Here is a 7,500-nt window from a genome sequence, read left to right on the forward strand (position 1 = left end):
AACTCATTATTAAAACAAATATAAAGCAAGTGAACCTATTAAACAACTAACCAAACCAAGCAATAACTGAAGCATTCAAAACAGTAAAACAGTTAAGCAAATAAGCAAATCATCTATCAGCTCTCAGATCAACGACACTTTCATGGTCAGTAACATCAACAAAAGCTAATGGGTGCTCGTACTCGTGCAAAAGGCAGTACACGCGCGAAAGCAGTATGACTCGTCGTGAAGTCCTTCAGCACTGCTGCCACTGTGGCGGCTGCTACCACCAAATGACCGCCAGCATATAAGGAGCTCAACCGAGCACGCACAATTGTGCGTACTCCCGGATGCAATCGTATCCGCGCACACAATATCCGTGACAACAAAAGAACCGCAAGACATATTGTCCGTACCCCGTACGCCACACGCTGTAGACTCCCGATCCTCGTTTGTCATTAGCACTCAAGGCTGAACAGTGCTATGCGTCCATATGGCTGGCGATCGATGAGCCAAACGGTGATGCGATGAGCTCACGGGTTAAGCTGCTTCACTATAATAAACAGTACCAGGCCAAGCACCAGATCACGAGTGGGGTACGAGCCAGCTTTTTATTTCTTTCGCAACTTGGCGATCGTTCCAAACCCAGAGACACTTCTGCAGAGCTCATTCGAGCTCGTAGCTCAACGCGCTTCCTCCTGGCGGCCTCTTGATATCGCGTGAAATGACGTGAAATGTGCAAGCACACGAAATGGCACAGGAAGTTCGTCGCCTCGATGGCCCCTCGGGGAAGGAAGTCTCCTGCTCCTCCTTCGGTCTGCCACGCACATTTTGCAATGCAAATGCTTTGGAATGAATTTAGGGTTTTCCACCCATTGGCCATGGAGTGGAACGGAAGGTCTGTGTGGTAGGAGAGCACGCGTGCCGGCGCTTCGAACCTATCTTTTCCATCTGTTTGGCAGCAAAGAGCCTCGCGGAAGCTTCCGAGGCTTTTCACGCTCCTTGGGTGCGATTTCGTAAGGACGACGACGATGACGACAAACGAGGGCATTGCATCACGTCTGCTGCCACACGCGATCGATGGAAGGTTGCGGCTGCGATGATTGTTGGTGCACTCGACCGATAAAGAGAAAGTGTTCTGAATATTCATTTTTTTGTTTGTTTGTTGGGAAATTTGATTTTTCTGCCAACTCATTCAAGCCATCAATGCCTTAATGCCATCTATTTTGCATAGTATTCGTGGAGAAAAACTTGAGTAGAGTAACATAATTTGTTACTTACTACATACTAAGTCAAGAGCGGATTTCAACTGCAGAAAAAGTGTCTTGAGTCATTTGTCTTCAGTCTTGCCATTCATTTAAACTTAATATGAATGTTACTGTCCATTATGCAGGACCTAAGAGAACTCTCGTCGGCCACAAAACACCCCAAGTCCAGTAACGACTACAATGAATGATCTAATCAACGAGTGTGTGATCATGAACCAGGTTGAAGCGATCGAAACTCCAAAAACGGCAAACTGTTTCCTTTCCTCCTTTCCTATACAGTGATCCATCCGTTCCGATGCCCTTTCAAGATGGCACACAGTCCGCACATCCGCACTAATTCGGCACCACCAGCTAAGCTAACGTAACGATTGGCTCCATAAACCCTTTCCATCTGCCACGCACGATTCCGCCATCATTCGACGGCAGGACGACACAACAATAGACACAAACAATGTTGTGTCTCACTCGATTGGGTCGCTCCGTGCTACGGCCGTGCTTCCTTCCTGGGAGAGAAGGAGTTTCTATTTGCACATCTTTTTCGATTTTAATTTCGAAACATAGACCCCACCACACGCTTTCAGTGCTGCTCGCTGGCAGTAGGTGAAACATTCGGTTGTGTCACGGTACGCGTAGCATCATATTTGGTGTCTTTTTAATGAGACTCGCGCTCCTCGTGACCAGCGCCATAAATCGTGTAGGTGCTTTGCCATTCTTGATAATTGGTTTACGTTGCTCACTGCCTCACTGCTCACATAAGGAGTAGTTTTGGGTTTGAAATTCGTGAACCAACGCTAGATGGTGTTTGATACAAGCAAAGAACCACTTTAGTAGAGAGATGTTAGAATGGAATGGTTCGACCACATTGAATGCTAACTATTTCCTCGTTCGAATAAAGCTCATCATGCAGAATTTCTTGGAAAAATTGTTGCAGAAATCCCCGATTATTCGCCAAAGGTCTGCTCATCTGCAGTTGAACCTGAAGTAGCACCCGGGAACAGACAGCTGCTGCAGTATTCACACAAAAGAGGGACACATCGTGTGCCGGGTAACCACACACCACGTAAGCGTAACACGCAATCGACAAACAAGGGACCTGCTGCAATCTTCGGCCGGGGGGCACATCATCGTACTGCGTCTTACACGTCAGGAAGCAGCATTACACTGCGCACCAGGAGCGCCGGAGTGTCTCTCGAGTGGCTACTTCACCATGAGCAATCGAAGACCTCACCCCAGACCCCACTCCGGGATAGGGATCGGTTGAGTCACGGACAATATGAGCCTCGGGAGTGTCAACACACGCCATGACGCGATCGTTCGTAATCATCCTGCGCGGATGGACCTGCGCGGACGTACGTACGTGACCGAATGGCAGCTTCCTTTCAGCGCTCGTGGCCCATCAAGAACGTGAAGTGTGCACCGCAGCAGCGGCGCGGACTCTCCGGGGGGAATCAGTCAGTATCATCATCACCATTGTGGTCGCTAATCTGTGTGGCGCGAGCGAACCAACAAGACACGTTTTGCGACAATTTTCCTTACCCAACCACACTGCCACAGGGATGGGTGAACGGTGCCCGTGCCTCAGGGTGTTCGCGGCTTTTGTTATGAAACGGCACGGTACCAACACGCACCACGCGTTTGGAAGGTGCGCGTGTGCACGCTGTCGATCGCAGCAAATCGATCCATTTGCTGGTAGGTCCGGGCCAAGATAATAATTATCCATTAACCATTCACCTGTCGGCCATGGCGAGCCAGCAATCGGTGAGTTACCAAACGCTTGATGAGTAAGACGACGACTTTGGTCGCCGTTAGGAGGAAGTGACTACCACGCGGTGCTTTCAGTTACTTTCAAAATTCATCGAATGTACCCAAGAGAGAGGGGCTAATGTTTATCCAGCTGGACATCGGCTACATGTAACATGCGGAGCACACGTGGTTGTGGGATTTTTCATTCGGGAAATCCCATTTCGGCTCGGTACATTCACGCACAGGACCTCTACCATTCGTTATTTCGAAAGAAAGGTAAACATTTCTTCTGAAAAACATGCCTGAAGAAAACAACAATTCTCAAGAATCCGAAAAAAAAATCCCCGTGTATGAGCCAAAAACCAAACAAACCATGTCACTGTGGAACATGAGAAGCCCCATGGTTTCATCAAAAACCTCTATTAACAAGGGATTTTTAGAGATAAAAAACGGACATTTCGAACCGCTTGCGCCCAGAGTGTCAGAAGGACGTCGCATGGACAGCGGGCACAATTTCGCGGAACGGACTATGTAATTTTCGAGCCGAAAAGACAGCTGCGCCCGTATGGTACAGCATGGGAAATCACCGTGAAGTCTAAACATTTTTATTTGCTAGTTTGTTAGGGGGGGGGGGTGGTAGATTAAGAATCCCCGTTATTTTCTTGTTCATAAGCGGGCAATTTTTCGGAATTTCGATAAGACTGTCGTATAGGAACATGAACATGCGGCCTTATCACTGTTGTATACACGAACTGTGATTGACATATTTTCAAATTATTGTGAAATTCTATCGGAGAACCAAATCAGACGATATGCAAAGAATGCTGGAACGTTGAGATGACTCACACAGAATACTAACCTTCTTCATGCTTCGACCAACACTTCGAGAGAACGAACGAACGTCATCACGCCTCGTAGCAACGTTTTCATTAGTCATCATTACTTCTTAAAACGCGAGGGTTTCGAATCAGACGAATAATCATCAATTGGAAAGAAGAAAAAAAATAAAACAGACACATCAGTAGTTTGCTTTGTAAGGTTTTTGCTTCATTTTCCCTTTAATTCTCACACGTAATTCCTTCCTATAGGTATAGGGGTCATTTGACATATTTTTTTTATCGATATATTTATAGTTGGCTACAGTTCAAAGTGTATACATACATATTAAATCATGATCACGATTGGTTTTTAGTATTTCTTGTTTTTACTCGCTTATCAGATAATGGTTTTGCGCATGCGATCGCAACTCAAATCCATTGCCCCTCCTTCATCCCTCTTCCTCCCAACCGGAATATAATAACATCATCTTCTACCGCGCGACATCACGCGCCTAACACGCTCACGTTTTACATTTTACACACGATCAAATTGGAACTGGAAACCTACACGCGCGCACGCAACGCGCGCTTTTGCACGACGCACAACACGCAAGCGCACACCCGTGTGTCTACGAGGGGAAAAAAGTACGTAAAGTAATAGGAAACTCCATGTAAAGCAAGTAGTTTTTCAAACTTCATAATTTGGACCCTTTACCATCTACCAGAGCATCCGTCCCCACACTACGCGATTGTCTCTACCGTAAAAGGGCTGGTGGTGGTTTCAAGATCGAGTAAGATTTTTTTGGAAGCACTTTTCTCGTTTCGTTTCATTACAATTTCCATCCGATACCTCGGTGTGGCTCGGTGAAAAAAAGGCAATGCAGGAAGACACACTTAGCTTAGCATACAACAACAAAATGGAAGAATTACAAAGATCTATCGAAAGAAACAAAAATATTAAAAGTAAAAGAGTAAAAAAAGGTACACCCGCGCGGTCGCTCAGTACTTCGTGCGTGCATATTATGGCGCGGCTGCTGCTGTGTGTGGGGGTTCCCGGTTTCATAAGGCACTCGCTTGGTGAATCCAAAGCTCGAAAATATTACAGGGCATGTACACGATTGTTAAGAGTAATATTAATGTAGAACAGAATACGCAAAAAAAAACAAAAAAAAACGAAAAACCTATCGCCATCCTCGAACCACTGTTGCGTGTTCGAAGAAAGAACGAAGGAAAACTAAAAAGAAAAACGAGAAAATAAAACACGCACACGGAACCCCACCCCACCCTACCGGATCAAATGATCGGAGAGGTGTGGGGAGAGTTTGGAGATATAAATTACTACAAATGTACAAATGTGGATAGCGCGTAGTTTAGCGTAGCAGCAAATCAGAAATTATTAATATTAAGCATAGTGTTACGGCTATGACAATAATGTTAAATATAAAATAAAATAAAAATATGTATAAGAACTTGTTTGAACGATGTTAGCAAATTATTGAAAAAAAAACGGCGGTGACGAGAGGGCACACCAGGAAGCATCATTTTGGAGAGAGAGAATGGCGACACCGCGCATCGCATCCTGTAATGTCTTTTTGATTGAACTGCGGGCGAAATAAACAAATCCCCGCCGCGACTACTATCCTTACACAATCAGTCCCCGTTGTGTATCACACGCCATGCAACGCATTGGTCCACTACTCCTCTCCTTTCTCCCTCACGCTGCTCTCTCGTTGGGATTTACATTGGAAGAACGGATTTGTTGTTTTCGTTGTCGTACTCAGAGATGAGTTAAGGCATATTATACGTCGGCAGCGCTATAACAACACCACATCGGGTGACGATCACCACTTTCTTATGTGCAGAGTTGTGTTTTAGTAAATAAGTTATGTCTTTTTTGTGTGCTTTGCTTCATCAATCATGCTCGCGCGCGCGCGCATGATTTTGAATGATCTCAGAAGAGCTTTTAAAGAACAGTGCTGTGGCCCCCCGGGGGTGCGCTAACAAAGTTCTTAAGCCTTACGGGATGACTGATTCCTCTCACTACCTGCCTGCCTGTCTGTCTTCGCTCGCTGTGCTTATGTGTGAGTTTTGGATGAGTTTTGTACGTGCTCAAGGCTTGGATAAATATTGTTATTGACCACCTTTTGCCTGCACGAGCAGGAGGTTGGTGGTTGTAGTTGGTGGGAAGGGAATGGAGTAAAAGCCGACAAGTCGGATGTACCAACGCCGCGCGCGCTCTCCACATGATTTCCACAGACAGCTTATTCGCTACCACCCCCCAAAAACTTGTCATTCCGAAAAGTGATAAACGAAGCTCTTTGTTTTGTGTGTTCGGCGGTAGTTGGTGTTGGTTTGAGAATAAATAAAATAAATTATAAAGGTGCACGGAGGCAAAAAAATAATCCGTCTTTTCAGTTGCTTTCACCGGAGTTGCTAAGATCGCGTTTACTACCTTCCTAACGTGTTACTTCATATCTATATCACTACCCGATGGCGCAGCATTTTTCGGGAACCGCTGTTCACTTTTTCACAACGTTCGAATTCATCGCTCTCCCCCACTCCCGCTTCATCCTGTCACTTCCATTTTATAGCACACGGAGCAATAGTAAAAGTACGAAATCGATTATAAATAGTTCTTGTAAATATTATCGAAAGTGCAATGGGCAAAGAGTGTTGTGGGGGAGTCTACACTCGCTCTCGCCTGAACCTAGATTGCTGACCGGCCTCATTTAATTTCACCTCAAAGTAATGACACGCAAAAAAAAACTGATATGGGAAGGAGTAGTGTGTGGGGTGGTGTGTTAACGTAAGTTGAGCTTCGGTTCGGTTTGGTTCAGAAACCAAGAACAAACAGATAAGTAAGGCATTGCACCAAACACAAACTGATAAGAGATAAAGACGGCATCATTAAGAAACACCGAAGGAAGGAGCAAAAAACAAAAGAGAAACATTTGTAAGCTGTACTCTAGTAGCCTATTCGGTAGCGGCGGAGAATATAGTTGTGTGGTTTGTGAGTTTGAATAAATAAAAATTAAATAAGTCTGGGTTTGCTGTGACTACGCAGTACGTGTATACGAAATAATAATAATATAATATAATAATAATAATAATATTCTTGATATTTATAGTAGCGTTGTAGTAACTGTAAAAAAAACGTAGTAAATAGTAGTTCTTAATCGCACGTATTGTCTCTCGAGCCAGTCACGTAATTCGCTTTTCGCCTGTTCCTCTGCTACTGCTACTCTCTCCTGGATGCTCCGGTTATCTCTCTCGCTACCCCCATTCTCGCTTCTACTGTATTTGGCAAACTGTTTAACCATTCCTTACCCTGTCTTGTCATCATCTTATCCACAGTTCCTTCTTCTCGCTTACCACAGTCGGTGGTGTTGTGCGAACACAATAACATTAGCACTTGTACCTACCACCCCCCTTGTTGGCCCTCTTTTGCTCGGAAACTTCTACGTCTCTTTTTCCATGCGCATTTTCATTTGTTTTGCTTTTCGCTTTTCACTGTTGGTGCGCGCGTAACACACGGGAAAAGTAACTCCTGTTCTTTGTTCTCTCTCTATCTAACTCTCTCTCTCACACACACAGAAGAGATCGCAAAAACAAATCCAATTTGCAATGTAGTAAAGAAGAGTAGGAATCTCTTAAATAAAAAAAAAGTATCCATACTATACAGTACTACCGGG

General features: G+C 44.9%; 1 protein-coding gene across 1 annotated transcript in view; it reads right to left on the bottom strand.

Annotated features, from left to right (window-relative positions):
• Nucleotides 1-4,015: 4,015 nt before the first annotated feature.
• The window catches only part of LOC126579019 (protein TIS11-like), a 24,623-nt gene continuing 21,138 nt past the window's right edge, over nucleotides 4,016-7,500 (bottom strand). The window contains exon 4 of the mRNA XM_050242218.1: nucleotides 4,016-7,500. This exon is cut by the window's right edge and continues 1,586 nt beyond it. The gene's annotated coding sequence lies outside the window, so the exon portion shown is untranslated.

This window comes from Anopheles aquasalis, chromosome 3, assembly GCF_943734665.1.
Source record: "Anopheles aquasalis chromosome 3, idAnoAquaMG_Q_19, whole genome shotgun sequence".
In the NCBI taxonomy this organism is placed as follows: Eukaryota; Metazoa; Arthropoda; class Insecta; order Diptera; family Culicidae; genus Anopheles; species Anopheles aquasalis.